At 46.5% G+C, this 22,275-nt stretch overlaps 1 protein-coding gene across 5 annotated transcripts in view; it reads left to right on the forward strand.

Annotated features, from left to right (window-relative positions):
• Nucleotides 1-22,275, forward strand: part of sema6a (sema domain, transmembrane domain (TM), and cytoplasmic domain, (semaphorin) 6A) — a 155,498-nt gene that overhangs the window by 15,930 nt on the left and 117,293 nt on the right. For 3 of the 5 annotated variants that reach the window (XM_061816770.1, XM_061816768.1, XM_061816774.1), the window contains exon 1: nt 2,897-3,218. The exons of the other annotated variants lie outside the window; for them this stretch is intronic. The gene's annotated coding sequence lies outside the window, so the exon portion shown is untranslated. Of the gene's footprint in view, nt 1-2,896; nt 3,219-22,275 lie in introns of those variants that run through there. 5 annotated transcript variants of the gene reach the window in all.

Below are 22,275 nucleotides of genomic sequence, written 5' to 3' on the forward strand. Positions count from 1 at the left end.
TGAAAGCGTTTGGGGTGCATCGTCACTTTGTTGGGTTCCGGCCACGCCTTTAAATTGTTGATGAGCGAGGTGAACAAATTGCAAATAAAATGAAGTCGAAATAGTCACACTTGGAGGAGGCGCAGAATGAAGAGAAAACAGGAAGGTGTTTGCAGTGGGGTACCTTATCATATGTTGCTCATAAATAGTTAAGATAACCAGTGGTGAGTACGACTGCCTCACTCACAATTCCTTTGTTCGGGCTTCCATCTCAATGTTGCCGCCTTTGCATGCTTGTCTGGGTTTTCTCTGGTTATTGTGGCATCTTTTCATATTCCAAAGACACGTACCGTAATTTCCGGCTGACAAGCCGCGACTTTTTTCACACGCTTCCAACCCTGCCGTTTATGCGGCGATGTGGCTTATTTCTGCATTTTTTTAACAGCCACAAGGGGGCACTCGAGTGGCAAATGTAGGAATGAGACCGGTGGAACACATGTGCCGAGGAAGTGACTTTTACCGGCCCTGTTGGCGCCGTGCTAGCGTGTTGCTGCTGTGTTACTGGCGTGTCTCAGTTATATCTACTGGTAAGTTTTATTGTAACTGGCCCTGTTAGCGTTAGCACTAGCTTTAAGCTCTTTCTGTGTACCGTCTTTCTTTGTAAATATCTCGCGTTTCAATGTGGCCACTTGCGGCTCATGTGTGTCCCAAATGGTATTTTCTTTACAAATGTGGCTTATAACCAGCTGCGCTCTGTAGGCCAGAAATTGCGGTATGCTAGTTTCTTTGCTTTGAACAGAACAGAAGTGTGACTGGTTGCCTTGCGATTGCCTTGCAACCGCTAACCAGCATGCACCATTCTTTTTGTCCGAAGTCTGGGCTATACTCAGCCTTGACGCTAGTAAGGACAAGTGTTTTTTTTTTTTTTAAATTGGAGGGATATGTATATTTAATTAACTTTATTGCTCATATTGTACCGGCAGACAGAGATGTTTGAGTGAAGTTCTGTTTTTGGTCCAATGGTTGTCATCGCATTTTACATTTTATTCCCATCAGTGGCAACGATCTATGGTCACAACAGCAACACACATGCACACAAAATAATTTAAAAATACCGTAGAAAAGCAATATGTTATCATAACATTTCATCCCGAGTCTGCATTCGGGCTTCAGTGGCATGCTGGTAAATGAGTTTAAACCTAATGAAACCCATTAGTGGACCGTAGATTGCTTGGCTTGGGCCGTGTGGTGAAACTTTTGTACTGAGTTTCTCCACTAACAAGACAGCAATGTGGCCAGGCCCAAGCCAATTACAAGACGCGATGTGTGCGCCTTACTTCTTTTGTGCAAGGGGCTCGTTATTTCAAGCGCTTTTTCAAATGTAATACGGAAGTAGCCACGTAAGAGTATGTGCAAATAGGCAGCATGCGTTTTGTAGCTTGCTTCTGCTACTTACCTGACAAATTGGTGGTGGTGTCGTTTTGGTCGCAGGCTGAAAAGTCGCCATCAAGTCTGAATGTGCCGTGTAACTTTTTGAGCGCGGCAGTTGTTATAAAGTGTTTTTAACTTTATGGCCCCTGTCGATAAGATCCGTGCAAATGATTAGAGAAATGCGGCTCCGGTGGCTGTGGAGCGGGGAAGGGCGAACCTTTGTGCTCAAGGGCCACATCAGATTTTTAAAATGAACAAGAGGGGGCAGGGTCATTTGTAGACCAGGTTAAAAAAAAAAAAAAAAAAAAAAGTATTTTACATCATCTATAATTAATTTAATGAGAATGAATGAACAAATGAATTTTTAAAAATATTGAAGGTACTGTAAAAAGTGTAAAATTTTTGTTTCACTACGGTATAGACTGAAAAAAGGCCATTGAATTTACTTAATTAGAAGATGTACATTGTTTGAACCTGATTAAAATATGTAAAATGACGATTTTGAATTTGAATCCATTTTAATCACATCTCACTGATGTATGCGTTCAAATTAAGCAAATTCAAAGGACTCTTGTTCCACAAAGATGTTCATAAATGTAACTAATGTCTCAAGGCACCGCTGTATTTAAGTATAGAGCGATTGTTCTTACGTTTCACTACGGTATAGACTGAAAAAAGGCCATTGAATTTACTTAATTAGAAGATGTACATTGTTTGAACCTGATTAAAATATGTAAAATGACGATTTTTAATTTGAATCCATTTTAATCATATCTCACTGATGTATGCGTTCAAATTAAGCAAATTCAAAGGACTCTTGTTCCACAAAGATGTTCATAAATGTAACTAATGTCTCAAGGCACCGCTGTATTTAAGTATAGAGCGATTGTTCTTACGTTAAGACGAATAAAATGCGTGTCATAGATGTAAAAAGTGAATTCAATCTGCAACACAGGTGGCGATTTTCTGGCCAAAATGAAAGCAACGAATCCATTCAGCAAGAAACACGAAGGAGGCCACATTTTGAATGAAGAAAAAAAAGCAAAACAAAAGACTTGGGGCCAAATCAGGCCCCAGGGGCCTTGAGTTGAGCACCTGCAGACGATTGGACGGTGTCAATGTTGCTTTCGAAAGGCACCTCGCGCTTCTTTCCAGAGTCCAAACTATTATTAGCAGCGCCCCGGCTTTCTCCTCCGTGCGTAAAAATAGAAACGCACTTGTCCATAACTGGCACCCATTGACACAATAGCCCCCCCAGGTTCAGCAGGCGTAGCTCCTCCCACTGCGCGCGCGTCCGTGCACGTGCGCGTGCGGCGGGTGGCGGGTGGCTGACAGCTGGGCTCGCCTGCGCTGCGGCTCCTCTGCTAAGAAGCTTCATCCCCCAAATAGGATGACCGTCGGCGGTTGTCGTGGACGAGCCTGCGCGCACCTTCCGTGACCGTCGCCACGACCGGGACTCCCGCTGCACCTCCCCCGCGGGACACTTTTAGAGCCTCCTTCAAAACACGACAGCGTGTTCTTTAGTTCTTTTTTTTTTTTTTTTTTTTTTTTTTTTGAATGCACAAAATATATCTATATAGAGATATATTTTCACCCGCTTTCTTTCTCCTAGTGTGGATTTTGAGATGGATTTTCCGATTTGAGAGCCGCGCACACGCACACATAAAAAAAGGAAGAAGAAGAGACGCGCAAGAGAAAAGTAGCGCTCGTATTGTTGTGAGTCGTTGCGTTAAGATTCACAATTTATGGATTACTAATAGACAAGAGCCGAGCACCCGCGACGATATCTGGCCATTCATGAGCTGAAGGTAAGATTTTCTCATTTTTGTTGAACTTGAACGCGTCTTTATTGCCTTTTTTATTTTTTATTATTATTTTTTGGGGGGGGGGGTCGTGTTGTTGAAACGGTTCTTTTGGCTGCCCGAGGGAGGAGGCTCGATTTCGGTGAAGCCGAGCGTCAAGTGCACCGGCAAGCGAGGCTCACTTTCCACTTTAACAACTCTTTTCACCTTTTTTTTTTTTTTTTTTTTTTCCCCCCCAAGTGATTTGAAAAAGTTTGGGAAGCACATTTGAAATCACAACGCCGACGATGTTGTGTTACATTTGCGGGCGGAATCCTTTTAAATATGCTTTTTATCCATATGGAATAAAGTGTCAGCTTGGGTTTGATTCAGTATCTGTGTCTAAATACCATTAAAAACAAAACGGGGGGAAAAAAAAAAAGCTCAAATGAGGTGTCATCTTTACTCTCAAAATATGTCATAATAGGAACTTAACTTCTAATGTTCTTCAGCTACTGACATTTATTGCTTACCGCTGGTTTCAGATCCTGATCATTTCTGACAAAACCTCATCTTGATTGATCATAAAAATGTTCAATGACTACGACGCATGGTGGAATTGAAAATACAGTAACAGTCGTGATTTCCTTGCATGGCCGCCGGCATAGATTGGGATTGCTGAAGTTGCTTGTAATGCCATATGGAGGCTATTGATCATGTATCGGTCTTATTGGGTTAAAGTGTGGCGGCAGGCTTTGGCTGCTCAGCCTGGGGTGTGTTCAGGGACAGCTCGGCGCATGGTGCAGGGAAACCATTAGTGGTCACTGTTGCCCTCATCTCACATAGCAGCGTGGCAGATTCTAATCACATTTCATCCGTTCAAAAGTTGTTTTTGTTTTAAGGCGCAGTTTCGGGTCGCTTTTTAAAAGAAGCGTGAAGAGGAGAGGGAGGTCTCGCTAGACCGCAAGCGGGAGGTTCGAATGACAACACCCCGGGCACTCCCAGTGCTTTGGTTCTCTCTCGCTATAGCCTGATGACATGACATGACATGATTTAAATTGGTGTTTATTGGTCAAAATCTTCAAGGTGTGACAGTTTTGCTGTTTATGTCTACTGCTGGCGTCGGACAACACGGATCTCCATTGTGAAATTTTAGTTTCAGACTGATTTTGCCCTCGAGGCACGCAAATGTCCTGGAGGCATTTTCGAGAAAGGGCTAGAAAATGTGGCCACGCCGTCCACCAAAGGCTCCCAACAAGCTCACGCCGGCGCTTACCCGCCTCGTAACAATTCATACGCTTGACGTGTTGTATTGCGGTCGGACGCATTACAGTAAATAATACCTTGCAATCCAGCCGTAGAGCTGCATGTTGGGGCGTTTGATTCGCCGATCCTCTAACAATAGCAATTGTGTGTGACGGATGTGTATTTGTCACACCGTGCCTGTGTGTGTGTGTGTGTGTCTATGTGCGCGTGTGTGTGAGGGCGAGCGAGAGCGCGAGAGAGAGAGAGAGAGGACCAACAGTAGAGAGTCGGTGTTTAAATGTGCCACTTGAGGAAAGACGCCGCCTGAATACAGTGGCCTTGAATAATTGATAAATGGCTTTGCTTCTTTTCAAATGAATTGGCCCCCTTCCCTAAACAATGAGGCCAGTCAAGCCGCTGTTAACGCTCTCCGCTTATTCAAGGAGCGTTCAAAACCAACGGTGCGTTTATGCGTATTCCGTAGGAGCCGTGTTTTAGGAAGGCGCAGCCTCGGCGTGTGGGCTTGCTGGGAGTTCTCGATGCAATTGGACAGCATCGAGCCCTTTGTACCCGTTGGACTGATTGGAGATTGTACCTCGCGACCTCGTTTCATCCGTTTTCTATCGTGGCTGACATAAGTGAGCTACTTCCGGTGACTTTGAGAGAAGAGGCCTACGCCCAAGACAGGGCGCATATATCATAGACGGTCACACTCACTTTCACATCTAAGGACAATTTAGAGTCTTCAATGAACCCCACAGGCATTTTTTTTTTTTTTCGGGGTGTGTGCGAGGTAACCGGAGTATCCCGATAAATCCCACGCAAACACAAGGAAAGCAAGCAAACTCCACCCAGGAGCTGAGACTCAAACCTGGGACCTTTCAACTACGACGCACAGATGCTAACGCTAATTTCAGTCACGAGATGAGAAGTGACAGCGGCATTTTTTGATGATCTTTCCAGCAGTGATTTCCAACCTTTCTAGAGCCAAGGCACATATTTTACAATTGAAAAATTCCACGGCACACCAACAAAAGTCAATGTCACCCAAAATGGATGGATTAATTACTGTATGTACTTCCTGCCATATAATAGAAGAGGATTTTTTTTTTTTTTTGTTCTGTCTGTCATTGTGCCTCACCGGCATAAATAGATGAATAAAGATACATTATTCCTTGGAAATAAACATTTATTTTAGCAATTATTAAAATTGGATAACTTCCCACGGCACACCCAAAGAGGGCTCACGGCACACTAATGTAGCCCCCCCCCCCCGTCACACTGTTTGGGAATCACTGCTTTAAACAATACATATACGTACAATAATTGTACTATATAAGTCGAGTTATCTTTTAGTTGCCTTCGTACCTTGACAGTGACTCGTAAATACGTAAAAGAGAGGGAGAATTGGTTCCCATCGTCGGAGATGGTCTCAAATATTGTCCTGGACCCCTCGCAGGCTGATCGACCAACCACGAGCATTCCACGGGTGTTGTAGTGACGCACAGTCCTGGTCCAAACTTTACCGCCCGCCCGCTGCAATATTGACTGTAGATCTTTGTTTGAGGTCTGTGTTGAACTATTGGCCCTTTTCCAGTCCCTACATTTGTTTTTTTCTGCCATTTTGAGTCACTCTGGGATTCTCCCCAAGAAAAAAATGGGACACAGCCCTCGATCTGACAATAAAATGACCCTTTTCCACTGCGCCTCTTGCGTTAGTACCTTTCCATTGGGGAAACCAGATAGTGTACTGCCAGGTACTGCAAGGAAGTAGTTCTAGTTGAAAGCACGCTGAGTGGATACTGTCTGTGTCACTGCTTGGTTGCGCTGTTTAGCATTTAGCGTAACATTTGAGAATACATGACCAGAAAGGCAGGAATGATCATCTTTTCTGAACTTGTTGCCCCACTATTACAGTCTGCGTTTTCTGACTGATGTGTTCAGTGTAACCTGGTTTTAATGGACCCCCTCAAAACCAGGTGAGTACAGATGACTTGGTCCACTGTGCTCTGAAGAAGTAGGAATAGTGGCTGAAAAATAAATGACTGTTGATTAAAAAAAAAAAAATCCTCATTTGTTCCTCGCTTCTATTTGAACCCATTTTGCAGTCTCCAAAATGACCACATTTACACCAACTGAGCAGTCAATGTCAAAAGTGTTTTAATACCAGGACTCAGAATAAGCTCTAATCATAAAAAGATCGCGTTGTTTTTTTTTTTTTTGTTTTTTGTACATTTCTCTCTTGGCGCTCCATGCTGGCATAATGAAAAGATGCTTTCAATGTTTTCCCCAAATCAAAGACGTTATTATACGAGCGTGTTGTGATTCAAACAAAGCAACCGCAAATCACACCTGATATCTGGATTTGGAGATTTTCTCGTTTGATTTCGTTGGCTTTCTCCCACAAAAACACGGCATCCACAGAACATTGCGTCTGTGAGAGTGCTGGGAAAAGAAGAAGAAGAAGAAGAAGATGAAGAACGGTCTTCCAGTCCATACAGTTGCTTTCTTCACCACATGCTTCACTAGCATTGTAATCATTGGCTAATCACCTGCTGTGAAATGTTATCTCAATTACACACACACACACAAAAAAAAACCCCACATGTGCACACATGACGTTACGCATTGTGTCGTTCCAAGCGGTTTTAATGACTACAAGTCCATGCTGGAAAAACAATGGGCATCCTTGTCGCATTAGCATAAGCGAGTGAACGCGTCTCGTATGCCAGAAATGCCGGAAGCCTGAAGGACAGGGCGAAAATACTTCTTATACACTCCAAGTTAATGACAGAATTGGCTCAAACTCTTGTCGGTGTTTTGTCTGATTGTCCTTGGCAAGGCATTGTTGTTTTGAAACAAAGTGAATCAGAATGGCTCGGAGAAACGTTTTAGAGGCCAAACTGGCCAAGCGGACTTTGGACGAAAACACATCAGACATCCTGGAGAATTTACAATCTGCTTAAAACATCACGGAATTGTTGTTCTTGTTTGTTTTTTAATGCTCTCTGTGGTCCGCGGAACATGTGGAAATGCTTTTGTCACAGCTGAGATGGGTTGACTGTCATTAGTCAAATGGAAGGGGGGGGCGGGGGCGGGGGGGTTATGGGGGATGCATTAGCAGAGATAATCCAAAATCAGTAGTAGCGGGGCTTTGTGTCATCACTTGACAGTAGATGGATGAAGTCTTGCAATATACATTAGAGCAGCCAAGGGCCCCAACCGCTGGGGCAGCAAAGAGCGACTTTACACTCCGAAACATTTTTTGTTTTGGAAATCAGGTGCATTTGCCTGTGTCCGTGTACAAAAACACCCTCATCTCAGTCGTCTTGTACTGTGGTTAAAAAACAGGTGATTCTCAGGCACCAAGCCCACACTGCAGTCACCCACATTTAAAAAAAAAAAAAAAATGTACGGATGTGGTCAGTCACGCCCGCAGATATAAAGTTACGGGTGTGGTCCGCCAGTCACGCCCGCAGATATAAAGTTGCGGGTGTTTGTTGTGTTTGTAATTATGACTGTACCCTTTTAAGATCAGAGGGGGGCGGTGTCAGGTAAGTACAAGTAGGCTGAGCAGCAGAGACTGTGTGCTTCCGTGTTAAGACGTCAGGTTGTGGTTCACTGCGCTGGATCGCTTTTCATGTGCGCAGTGGCGTCGTGGCGCAGCTTACAGCGAACATTGGTCAAGAATTCACAAAATAAGCGACATCCTTCACTATCTATGTATTTATACTCGAAACAAATTTTACACGTGTGATTTTTCGCGCTCGACTGTGCAGTTTTGCGAATGGGATGCCGCGCGGGTACAATCGCGCCCGTCAAATCGCGGTGACTGCCACACTGCATGGTGACAAAACTGCCCAAAAAGTGCACTTAACACCTTGTTGCCATTTCCAACATACTAGTTTTGTGAAGAAGGACGAATGGATCCCTCCGGGTGTCAGTGTCTCGTTGAAGTGCAATTACAACGAGTACATTCAGCAGAATGGTGAGCTGCATTTGTCGTATGTTTGTATGCGTTTCTACGGCGGTCCTCTAAAATATTGCTTTTCCTGTAACCGGTCACTTTGGGACCGTTGCACGAGATTTAGTCCACAAGACATTGAAAGCACTCCAATGCGGTTGACTCACGCTGTTCTTCCCACCAAACGGGGCCGTTTTGGTACAGACTGGAACCCTTGCTTGACTTGCGCAAGCTGAATGGTGAGCCCTGCTGCAGCTACATAAATAGCGTGACTTCATATGACTATAAAAATGTGTCGACTTGCCAATGAATGTAACATGGCACAGTGCTGAGAGATGACAGTCGCCTTAAAACAATGAACAGATAAGGCCCTGAATCCCTCTCTGTTCTAACCCACTGTACTCGTTCAAAGGAGGCCTTTGTTTTCCTCGTGTACTATTTCAGGGATTCCCTAAGTGTGGCGCGCCCTGTGTAATAATAATTACACATTTACATTGGGGTTTGTGTACAAAAATACTCATGTTCAACATAAGGGTTTCCTCGATAGGATTTACAGCAAAACAATAGAATGAATTCTGTACTGGTCATTATCCTCAACAATGCTGCATGTTGTAGCCTATCCGAGTTATCTTTTGGGCAAGAGGCGGGGTACACCCTGAACTCTTCACGAGCCAATCACGGGCCACGTTTAAACAAACAACCATTCGCGCACGCATTCACACCTACGGGCCCGCTTGAGTCTTCAATTAACCGACCGTGCGGAAGGAATCCGGAGTACCCGGAGAAAACTCACACCGGCACGGGGAGAACATTCCAAACGCCACACGGGTGAGGCTGGATTTGGACCAAGGTCCTCAGAACTGCGAGGCAGATATGCTAACCAGTCATCCACCACGCGTGGTACAAATAACATTAGCATCAGTCCGCTGAATGCGAGTTAGCTCTTTTTTTTTTTTTTTTTTTATCCTGAGAATGGCAATCACTAGTGTGCCAATGCTAATCGCAAAATTTGGGAAAGGTTTTTCTGTTGCAATAAAAGTTAACCAATACTCGGACAGCTCTCACAATCAGTGAATTACACATTATTTCGCAATGAACGGGTGCTGAAAAATGGGGCGATAAAGGTTGTATACTTGGGTAACCCGAAACTCAAAGTAAAACATTTGCAACGGTGGCGTGTCCTTCGGAATCCTTTGACGCACTTCCACCCATGTGAGAGATACAGGCCATATGAACTGTTTCCTAACAATGAATTTGACAAATGACAAGATACTATAAAATATTGCATGTGGGCATCCATCCATCCATCCATCCATCCATCCATTTTCTATACCACTTATCCTGTCCAAATTGATGGGTAGCCAATCCCGGCCAATGATGACCTTGACCGGTTGCTGGTCAGTAGAAGGGAAGGTGCGGTATCGAGACAAATAACCACATTTACACCGTCAGTGAGCGGGAACCGACCCAACCTTTCCTGCACCAAAGTCAGACGAACGTACACCGTCAGTGATTCATGGTGCCATTGTCTTTTCCAATTATTGGGATATTTTTGGGTTTCCTTCCCGTTCAAACCCAAATTGTTAACCGGATGACGGTGATGCTTTCTCATTAGCCTACCACTGGGATTGGAGCCCCAAAGGGCAGTCATCTCGGTTTGTCCCAAACCTATCCACAAATTGTGTTTACCAGTGAATGGAGACTTTCTGAGCAGAGGAATATATTTTTCAGAGCGTTCCAAAAATCTGCAAGCGTTTTGCTGAGGTCGCCTTGTACCTGTACAAGTCTTCACGAGAAAAGAACGAGCGTCGTTCTTTCTCTTCGTCTCGCAATATTGACCAGCCAAGCCTTGCAATTTGATTGATGATGTCATGATCGTCAATTTGGAAATAGGAAAGGTGTGCAGTACACATTTTGACAAAATGGACAATTTTATCAAGAGGAAGCCCTGAGATGTATCTATCTTTCTATGAAAGTTTGAAACACAAACTTGTGAAGCGCGGGCTGCTGTCATATCATCTTTGGTTATCAGGAGAAATACACAAATTCCAGAACTGGAAGCCCATTTTCAAATTAGTAAGAAAACTGATTGTAAACTTGTAAATCTGTCATCGGCGGGCAACGTCGACGAACTGCCAGCCAGAGCGTGTCCCCACCTCTCACCGTGTCTGTCCCCATTGATGCTCCACGTGATAAACCGCATAGAAAATGCAGGGACGCACGGACGGACGGACGGACGGATGGACGAATGGTCGTAGGGGTCTTTATAAAATATACATCAAGCGGTCACCTCGGCAGGCCAGGGTGCGGTCTTGCGTTGGCCTCGCGATTCCGCAGGCTTCCACCAAAGGCGCTCCCCTGGCGTGCGACTGTGCAAGCAACGTTTGCACGGCGTCGTCGGAGTGTACCCGTCCCTCCTCCCCGGGCTGGAGCGATTGGCACCTCATCTCTCATCTATTAATCATAGGGAGCGCTTGCTCTCTCTCGTTCCGTTGCCATAGTTTCAGGACCTGTGACAGTGTTGGGGGGGGGGGGGCGCGGCGCCTCAAGAGAAATTCAAGGAAAGAGGTGTGACCGGAGAGGAGGAAATAAGTGACGGGAAGGCAGAACAATCGGAGAGGGAAGAGGAGAAGCACCAGTCAAACACCCTGAGCGGGTCCTTGCACTATGCATGAGTGTGCTTCAAGAACCAAAATGGATTCCATTTTTATCTCAGCGCTGAACCCTCCATCTCTCCTTCTGCATGTGCCTTGCAAATACACACACCACCGCTACTTTGCTTTTTTTTTTTTTTTGCCTCTGAATATTTTCACAGTCGGGCTTATCAGGTGGTTTTCGGAGGGCTCCTCATCAAGCGCTGCCGCTCCACCGGTGTGTTTTGGCGCATTCAACGCCGCCATGTTTACGCCGAGGGAGACGGCTGACCGGCCCCGGCCTCCGGTTTCATGCTCAGCTGAGTGTTTTGACGGTAGATCGGGCTGAAATCACATGATAAATTGGATATAAAGCCATTCCTGAAGGCCCTTTCAATGCTACGAATATCTTTATCGGTCTCAACGTACACTACCACTCGATCTACCTTTCTGGCAGTCATTGATCTATTTCGTCGTTCTTCCATCCAGTCATCTTATCTATCTATCTATCTATCTATCTGTCTGTCTATCTATCTATCTATCTATCTATCTATCTATCTATCTATCTATCTATCTATCTATCTATCTATCTATCTATCTATCTACTATCTATCTATCTATCTGTCTGTCTGTCTATCTATCTATCTATCTATCTATCTATCTATCTATCTATCTATCTATCTATCTATCTATCTATCTATCTATCTATATCTATCTATCTATCTATCTATCTATCTATCTATCTATCTATCTATCTATCATCTATCTATCTATCTATCTATCTATCTATCTATCTATCTATCTATCTATCTATCTATCTATCTATCCATCCATCCATCCATCCATCCATCATCTAGTGTACCCATATTCTGACACACTTGTTCCAGTCAACCATCCATCCACCCTGATTCATCCGTCCATCTTTTGGTCAGTTGGTCTGCCGCCAGGTGTGATTGCGAGTGCGACTGTTGTCCGTCTCCACGCGCCCTGCGACTGGCTGGCGACCAGTTGAGGGTGTTACCCCGCCTTGTACCCGACGACAGCTGAGATTGGCTCCGGCACTCCCGTGACCGCTGTGAGGTTAAGCATCTCTGAAAATGGATGGATGGATGGATGGATGGATGGATGGATGGATGGATGGTCTGTCCATCTACCTAGCCACCTATTCAACCGTCCCCATAAGACATCCATCCATCTCTCTCTTGGTCCGACTATTCCCGTTCTATCATTCCAGCCTTTTACCGGACTCCTGCATTGGTGTCTTTAGAATTTGTATTTACTGAACGTTATTTTGCTCTTGGACTTTTGTTCGCCTCTGTTATGACCTTGTCTATGTTTCTGGCCGGGTGCATTGGAGCCCAACTGGAGTCATGTGGCACTAACTATCTTTTCATCTCTCTTATCAGCCCATTTGTCCATCACGCCGACTGTAATGTATCCTTCCATCAATCCATCTATGGCCATCCCAACCAGGCATTCAGCCTTGATACATCCGTCTGTCCATCTATCTACCGTCCTATCCGACTATTCCATCTTAGATCTGTCCATTTCTACCGGTACAACATTTTACTTTACTACCGTGTCACTGGTTTTAGATTCATCCCCCTCGATATGCTGAATGAATACTGAACAACGTTACTTCCTGGTGCTTTTGTTGTAGGCTTTTTGTTTACCTCCGTTCTGGTGTTGACCATGACTGTGGTCGGGTGCACGACACCGTCTTGCTATTTAGCTGTCCGTCCATCCCTCCGTCGAACGGGCATTTTTTTTTTTTTTTTTGGTCTCTCCGTCCGTCGACTCCCTCAACCCGCATCCTTCCATTCTATACCTCTCTTCCCTGACAGAATCCTTGCTTGAGCTTTGTCTCGCGACTTTTCTTTTGTGTTCGAACGCAACAGCACATCTCATTGTGTCGTGCCCGGCTTGCGAGCGTCCCCGGTGGGAGCGTTGGTGCCGGTGCCAACTGGCACACGGCGCTTCGGCTCTCGGGTAAACACGTGCACGCTAAGCGTGAGCTGAAGCCGTCCCCTAGCAGTGATTCCTAACCACTGCGTGTCTGGCACATGCGTATCGAGTTTCACTTTCTGTAATTGCTCTGAAAAACGACTGCTTCATACAATGAAGGTATCGTTGTTCATCTATCTACGGCCGCTGTCCATAGTGACAGGCAGAACAATTGACACTTTCACGCAATATCAGAGCGCGCATCATCAATCTTTTGTGAAATTTAGTTGGTGTTTTGCGAGACGTTTCAAATGTAAAATATATGCCTTGGCTTAGTCAATTTTGGCAAAGACCGCTGTCGACTGCCACGAAAGCTTGTCAGGGTGAGCGCAAAGGCCCGGCGAGCAGTAACCCAAGAATGCCGTATTGTCTGTGTAATCCTGCACCTGCCATGTATGAACCCTCTGCGAGGAGGGGATTGCCATTAGAGGAAGCGAGAGGATACGCCGGCTCATTGTACCCATGACAGCCAGGCGCTCTTTTACCTTTTGAAGTGATGAGAGCGCGGGTGACGTCACGGCGGTCCCATTTTCAGGTGCAGCAGGTGAACTAATCCGTTTGGAGAGTGGACACGGGCATGCATGCATGAATGAATGCATGCACGCACCAGTGAGGATGTGGAAGCTTCACTCATCAGAGAAGCAGAGGAAAGCCAACGTGTAAGGTGATCTTCATGCTCATCCTCTCGCAGGTTACAATCCACACTGCTGCCTCGCACATGTGGACTCGACACGGAAGGTTTTGTCTCATTATTCACGCGCTCCGAATACCCTGCGCGGTGTTTCTGCCGCCGCTATCTCTCTCTCAGCGGTAATCACGCCACTCCCGCGGCCTTGAACCGGATGGGACCTCGTCGGGTGACATCCTAGCCGCCGGGTCGTTTGTAACAAGCATCCCTGCGCTCATCTATCGCCCTAATGATGATGACAGATTGCTCGCCGTTGGCCTTGGGCTGATATTAATCACTTCCAGGTGCAGAGTAAAAGCTCTGCAATGATCTGTACTTAGTTGAAGATTCCCGACAGGGACCGAACATCCATCTATTCATTTTCTATGTTGCTTCTCCTTTTTTAGGGTTGCAGGCGAGCTGTTGCCTGTTCCAGCTGACTTTGACCGCCGGATATTTGCGGGACCATTCGCGCCTACGGTTAATTTAGAATCTAGAGCCAGATTTAATGGAGAAACCCAACGCGTGGCGAGAGTCTCGGCGGAAACTCGAACCCATTGACTTGAAACCGGAGCCATTCAACTGCGAGGCAGATGTGCTCACCGCTGTGGAGAACAATCACAGCAGTCACATAACCATAAAACAAAAGTGATCCGAATCAAAAGGGGCCAGCTCTTCAGATAAAAATAAGTACAGATTCGTTTCACTTCCAATCAATTAAATGAATCGGTCACGAATTCGACTCAAAATTCCCTCCCCTCAACCGTCACGCTTCATATTTTCAAGATAATTTGGACTCTTTTTTTGTGCCAGCGTTACTTTAGCCCCAGTGGACAAAGCGAGAAATGTTAATAAACAAGGCATTAGTTCGCACAACTTCTCTGGAAAGAATTAAACGTGAAACAAAAAATAAAGATCCACCTGATATTTACGTATTTTTAGGATCCCGACCCTTTTTTTTTTTTATATACTGCATGTTAGACATAATGAGCCTTACTGTGGACACTGTCACTAATAACATCAGAAAACTTTACACGGGGTCATATTACTTTCGTCAATATATTCATAGTGACGCTTAAAGCGAACAGAAAAATATTGAGTCCACGTGTTCCCGCGTCGCAAACCTTGTTAGGAAATCAGGCCTGTCGCTTCCTCTCTCGGTCAAAGTGGCCGGCGGGCTACAAGTGATTCCCCGTAGGATCCTCCATTTCACAATCCAATCGGGCACAAGTCGGAAGAATATTACGTCTGCGTGTGCGCGTTAATGAACAAATTGCCGCCGCCGCGCACGGTCCGGTGGAAAGGCTCTGGCGTAATGCTGCCGGTAGCCCCTCACCTCCCCGTCTGGTTGGACGCCCCCCTTTCCGCATCCCGTCGCCACAGTGCCCACACGCACACGCACACCGGCTGCGACCACAAGGCCCCCAGTGTTCCCGGCCCGTCTGTCCGTCAGCTCATGCGGAGCGCCGGCCTGGGAGTACTTATCATCACTCTGCTGAGTGGAGGCCTCACAAAGACTTGCTCACATCTCAAAAATACACACACGGACGGAGCACGTTACGCTGAGTTCGGATCTGGCTGCTGCGTATGGCAGTCAGGAAAGTCCTGCATCTCTCCGACTAAACGCTTTTGTTTTCTTTGTTTAAATACGCTTTGTCGAAAGTTAAACAAACTGTCACCTGGATTGTGTTCCGTGCCAGCTTCTCACTTTCAAAATCAGGACGTGTGTGTGACGTTGCTTTTCATTCTCGGAGGCCTGATGAGCGACACACAAAAGGAAAAAAGACGACAAGCACAGCAAACGTCTTCTGAATGGGAGCAGAAAATAAAAAAAACTTGCATTCACGGGACCGAGCGTTGGCATGACTAAACGAACAAACGAACGAAAAAATCTTCGGGACGCAACAGACGCGTCCCGCGGTGATTCCAAAAGCTCCAATTTCGAAGGCATTTTGACTCCCAGATTAGCTTTAGCACGTGCATGTTTGCGCCCATGTTGGCAGGATAACACAAAAAGACGACATTTCTGTGTGGTCAAGGAAAATGGGCTTGATTATCTGCGGCCTGCAATTGGGTGGTGACAAAGCCACGGTGTTTCCCACCTTTCGTGTAAAGTCCAGCTGCTTTGTCATTCCTTATCTTGGCCTACCTACTGTGCCTCCTACTGGACTGGAGTAGAACAGCATTATTTACAAGTTACCATTTTTAGACCTGTTCTGGATTAAGAATTATTCTGTTTAGAATTCTGGAAATTCTCATTTGATTACTTGTTTTCGACATTTGGCAAACAATTTAAATTCCTTTTGAATTTTTATTTGAGATCCACAAGGACGGGAACTACCTCATGAGCAATTTACAGGTTTTGGACTTTTGTCGGAGGGTAGATTGATGAACATTTTGTGTGTCATTGCTGTTCTTTTTCTTCTCGACTGGTTTGGCATCTGGCAAATGTTGAGGAAAATTTAATAATACTGCCTCCTGCAGGACTGGGGTAAAACACTTTGCAACGTGCAACATCACCCCCTGTAGGAGTGGAATGGAACACTCCTGACCACAACTTCCGACTCTTCCACTTCTCTGGCTCACAATTTGGAGGTGACGAAGGCTCATGTCCTGTCGGAGGCCTGTGCTATCTCACTCCTTTTGAGGCAGTGAACAGATTTATTGTATTACATTCATGAAATCCACAGAGATCAGTGCTCAATCTCCTTAATTTCAGTGGGACTTTTAAGCGTCACATCTCCGGGAAGGCTGGAAAATAATAGCTGCATGACAGACAGCAATGATCCAGGTGTTAGAAGGGCGGCGGGATTTGGAAGTCATCAGGAAGTATGCAGAGAGAAGCGAGAGAAGGAAGCCGGCCTTTCAGAGCCTCTCATAGAACGCGTCTGGACAGTTGGCGAGGCGCTGATGCTCCGACCGTGACGAGGACCAAGCCAAGATAAATAACGTTCTACCTCCGAGCGGACCTGCGGTAAGGGCGCACAAAAGCCGCGCCGCATGCGTGCGGGTCGTGAGGCGAGAGGCTCGACGGGCGGACGGAAAGGAGAAGCAGTGCCTCGCGTGATAATGTAGTCATTCATGGGCCCGCTTTTGATAATGTGCGCAGCATGCTCGGCTTGACTCATTCATCAGCATCTACCGGGGGCCCTTTCACTTGATTTTGCGAACAAGACTCTTTTCTTGGCTTTTGAAAGCCGCCTCGCTGGATTATTAGAGAGGCCAAAGGTCAGCAAAGGTGTGCGAACATTTGGTTCTGATGGATGTGTTTGTCAAGACTGAATTCTACCGCGCGGTCTGCTTGGCTACGCCGACTGCGTTCACAATTTGTGCGTAGTCTTCTGTTCCAATGTACGAATATGACTTTAGTTTTGTCTGAAATGTAGGGATCGTTGTATCACGCTGCAATGGAACCCCTGCAGTTCTTCGAGGGGACTAAACCCCCAACACCTCTGAAGATCTCGATGCGACAACACGATTCAACATTGGAGGGAGATTGTTGTCCTTTTGGAGGCTATTTGTGGGATTTTGGCACTTTTCTCAGAATGCAACCCTGTTTGCGATATGACTTGAAGTGGCCTAAATAAAACAATCGCCTTTGGGCTCTTCCGCATGTCTCATCTTTCCGATCTTTCCCGTCTTCGGTCCCGCTCCGATCTTACACAGCGAGCACGAGATGCGGTGATGTCAGCTCGCCTGGTAAGCGGATAGGAACGCATGACAACATCGCAGGCTATCGAGACTCCGCATCCGTTAATCATTTACACGATTTGACCGACTTCGGCTCAAGGTGTTATTTAGAAATGGTTCCGGGCTTGTGGGCTCCAGCGTCGGGTCTTCCGCAGTTGACTGGAACAATGGGACTCAGTGGAGCGCGGAACTCCGCCGATTGATGGAGTCCTTCCTCCCGCCACTGCAGCGACTGTGACGAAAGGAAGCGACGGTGTTTGTAAAGGACTCCGGGATAGAACTCTTAAGATGAAGCCAAAAGGTAGAGCTCCGCTTTCAGCTTTGAGTATAGCGAGCTCACCACACCAATGATACTCGATGGGAATTCATTCTTATGACAGTATTTTGACCACACACGTTAGGTGAATTGAAGACGTTCCATTTTTTAACGTGAATGTGAATGGTTGTCCGTCCACGCAACTCTTGTCCTGTGATTGGCTCGTGACTCGTCCAGGGTGTCCCCTGCCCCTCATCCAGAAGTGAGCCGCCCATTTTCTGGTCTGGGGCCAGGTTCGTGCTTTCACTCTGACTCAAATACCTTCGCTTATTAAAAACGTAAAAAACATTGTTTATATGTTTGGTAGCAGGGTGGGTGCTGTCAGGTTCATTGAGAAGGAAGTCAATGGTTAAGACTGATCAAATCCAGGCGGCGCGACGGCTCAGCTGGTAAAGCGTCGGCCTCGCGCTTCGAAGGTCCCGGGTTCGACCCTGGACCCGCCTGCGTGGAGTTTGCATGGTCTTTCCTCCCGTTTCCTTCCACATCCTAAAATCATGCAACATTAATTGGACACTCGAAATTGCCCCTCGGTGTGATTGCGGGTGCAGCTGTTTCTCTCTATCTGCCCTGCGATTGCCTGGCGACCAGTTCTGCCCGTTGACAGCTGGGATTGGCTGCAGCGCTCCCTGCCGCCCTTGTGAGGATAAGAGGCTACTTAATCAAATCCAGCGATCGACGCTAAAACGGAATGGCTTCCATGTGTCCCTCGTGTTCATGGCGACGAAAACAACATCACTCGTCTTTGCGCTTCGCGGTGTCAGTTTTGTAATTTTGTCATCAGATGTGAAGTTACCTGCACCGATATTCCAAGAACGTACGAGCAATTCCGACCTTTCATTTCCGATCGCGCTTGTCCTCACGTAGCCTTTTGGCTGCGAATTAGACGCGCCAAGCACAAGCTCACCGTTCCACCTCATTTAGTGATTCGCAGCGATAGATAAAATATCAAACACGTCAATCACCTTGGGGCAGTTTTCACAGAAACGGATGAAGTCGTTTTGGACCCACAGCAGAAACTCAAACAATCACCTCCCGTGTTGCTGTTTGTAGAAACGAAGCAAATGTCTCCAAGTACCATCCGGAGCTCATGCAGCGCATTTACAGTACGTTACATCAGCACACGTGCAAGCGAGGAAAATGGGGTGGCGTGAGGAGACGACACTGCAGGTGCAGCGCTGACCTACATAGCGCAAAGTCAGGAGCAGCACTTTTGTCCCATTGTCATCATTTCAGTTGGGAACATGAATTTCAAGTCACTTCCGACACTTTGTCGCATGCAAAGTCTCTCGAGAACTGGGCCGCGAAAACGTCGACCCTACGTCGAAGGCCTCGTTTCATTTTGAAAATGAACAAATGGACCCGGGCATTTGTAAATATAAATATTGCAAATATTCATCAATATATGTACATTTTTCAAATGAGTTACAATGTCTATTTAAAAAGCATTATTTTGAATACATTATTCATATATTTGTCGTATTTCTTATGTATTATCCATCTATTTTCTTACCCGCTTATCCTCACAAGGGTCCCGGGAGTGCTGGAGCCAATCCCAGCTGTCATTGGGCAGGAGGCGGGGTACGCCCTCAACCGGTTGCCAGCCAATGGCAGGGCAGATCGACACAAACGAGCATTTGCACTCACAATCACACCTAGGGGCAATTTAGACTGTCCAATAAATTCACGTTTTTTTTGGGATGTGGGAGGAAAGCGAAGTGCCCGGAAAAAAATCCACGCAGGCACGGGGAGAACATGCAAACTCCACACAGGCGGGACCGGGATTTGAACCCCGGTCCTCAGAACTGTCAGAATAACACTTTTACCAGTCTCTCCACCGTGCCGCCAAAAATCAGCATCATAAAACAAATGAATTCAGTAATCCGGAACAGTGGGGTAGGTGCTCAACCGTTGGCCACACTGTTCTGAGGACCCGGGTTCGATCCCGGCCCCGCCTGTGTGGAGTTTGCGTGTTCTCCCCGTGGCTTGCGTGGCTTTTCTCCGGGCACTCCGCTTTCCTCCCACATCCCACAAACATGCGACATCCATTGGACACCCTAAATTGGCCCGTCGGTGTGACTGTCGTCTGTCTCTGTGTGCCCCGCGATTGGCTGGCGACCAGTCGAGGGTGTACCTCGCTTCCCGCCCATTGACAGCTGGGATAGGCTCAGGCACGCCCCGCGACCCTCGTGAGGATAAGCGGCAAAGAAAGCGGATGGCTGATTCAGTCATCACCATATTGTAATGAACTCACTCTTTGGTTAACCATAATTAATTCAGCAATTACTTGATAAAATGTGCATCCATTTTTTTCTTAAAGTCTCTACACCGCTTATCTGCACCATGCTTGGGGATAAGCTGTAACAGAACCCAACTAACTGTGGCCAGGAGGAGGGATACACACAAAGTTTTATCGTGGATGTCGAGATATGAAGCCCATATATGGAAAAATTATGAAAGTAAGTTTCTTTTGGCTTGTCCCGTTCATCTCAGATGGACGCTCATATTTGTGTGGCACAGTTTTTATGGCGCAACCCCTCTCGGGCAGTATATGTAAGAATTATGAAACGATGCTAATTAATACGCAAAAATAATGAACAGATTGAGTGGAAAAAAAAAAAAAATAAAGAAGGTAAATTTATCCTAGCTCGGTGGGCCCGATGAAAGAATGAAGCGGTGCTGTATGTGGACCCCGGGCCGCGCTTCGCCCGCCCTTGCTCATGCTTGCACGTGGGCACTCGGTCAGTCGGGGCATCTGCTTGCGCTGGCGTCGCTGCGGCAGTCGTTTGCTTGTGCGTACTCGGCCAGATGCTGAACAATCGGGAAGTTGTGCGCACAGCGACGATGTCATCCCGTCGGACTGGAGTCCAGATCAATTCTGACGTTACTCTTTTTAAATACCGTACCTTCAAATAGATTGTAACGGGCGGCGCAGCTGCCTCACAGTTCCGAGGACCGGGGGTTCAAATCCCGGCCTTACCTGTGTGGAGTTTGGATGTTCTACCCTCCCACGTCCCCAAAAATATGCTCAGTAGATTGATTTGCTGCTCTAAATTGCCCATAGGTGTAAACGCGAGTGTGAACGGTTGTTTGATTGTACGTGCCCTGCGATTGGCTGGCGACCAGTACACGGTGTACCCCGCCATCCCCCCCTGCCTGAAGATGGATGGATGGATGGATGGATGGATGGATGGATGGATGGATGGATGGACGCGCAGTTTCTCATGTGGGCAGCACGGTAGTCTAGCGGTTAGCACGTTGCCTTCATGTAACTGAGGTTTAGGGTCCAAATGGGGAAATGTACACTTATCCATCCATCCATCCATTTTCTCAGCCGCTTATCCTCACAAGTTTCGCAGGGAATGCTGGAGCCTATCCGGGCTGTGAACGGGCAGGAGGCGGGGTACACCCTGGACCGGTTGGTAGCCAATCGCGGGGCACATAGAGACAAAGAGCCGCACTCGCAATCACACCTACGGGCAATTTAGAGGGTCCAATGAATGTTGCATGTTTTGGGGATGTGGGAGAAAACCGGAGAAAAGCCACGCAGGCAACGGGGAGAAAATGCAAAGTCCACACAGGCGGGGCTGGGATCGAACCCTGGATCTCAGAACTGTGAGGCCAACACTGAGCCAAAATGTACACTTATGTGGCACAAAATGATTGTATTTATGCATTTGTTTTTATACCATAAACAAAAAGAAGCCCCCCACCCCCCCAAACCCAAAACAAAAACAAACAAAAAAACCACAACATTAAGGATAAGTGGTTGGAGAAAACCAAAATAAGTCTTTCTGCCGTTTCTCATTCATTCCATGACACAAATCATTGAAATTACAAACATGGCGATCTCCAAATTATTGGAAAAAATGCACAAATATGTGACCATTTACTGCAAATAGAAGACGAGTCCACGTGTAGTTGCCCGGCCGGCCAACGGTCTGGTTGTCCCCCACCTTTCAACCCGGGTCAGCTGGAATGGGCTGCAGGTACCAAATGAGGACGAGCGCCATAGAAAAAGAAAAGGGTTGAATTGCTCATTTCTTCTTCTTCTTCTTCTTCTTCTTCTTCACTTATTTGGCAGTCTGGCACCTAGTTGGGAAACTGCTGTGGAAAATAGGCGGCTGGATAATTTTTCCAAGTTAAATGGCTAATCCCTCCAGGATGATATGTGATACATACAGTATTTAGTGAGGCATATATTTTCAGTAAGGCGCACTTAACTGTTGCAAGGCTTCCCTCCGTTTTAATACTCCAAAAGTTTGTCATTTATTCTGCGGAGGTGTGACGCTTTTGGAGAGCTGCGATTTCCATTCCCGCTCTGCAGCCTCTCAGTCGACCGTCTGCACGTGCGAGGCAGCCTGCGTGGCCTCAATTACCTGCCCGGGCCACTCACCATGCGGCCGTACGATTAGTACGCACAAATATTATGTGGGCCTCGCGCTCGAAGATCGCCGGGATAGCCGCAGTGCACCCGCGACCCTAGTGAGGATAGGCGGAACGGAAGATAAATGAATGAAAAATGGATATAACGTCATCTAGTACAAATTGGGGATAAAGAGTAAAGC

Source organism: Syngnathoides biaculeatus, chromosome 4 (genome assembly GCF_019802595.1).
Source record: "Syngnathoides biaculeatus isolate LvHL_M chromosome 4, ASM1980259v1, whole genome shotgun sequence".
Taxonomy (NCBI): Eukaryota; Metazoa; Chordata; class Actinopteri; order Syngnathiformes; family Syngnathidae; genus Syngnathoides; species Syngnathoides biaculeatus.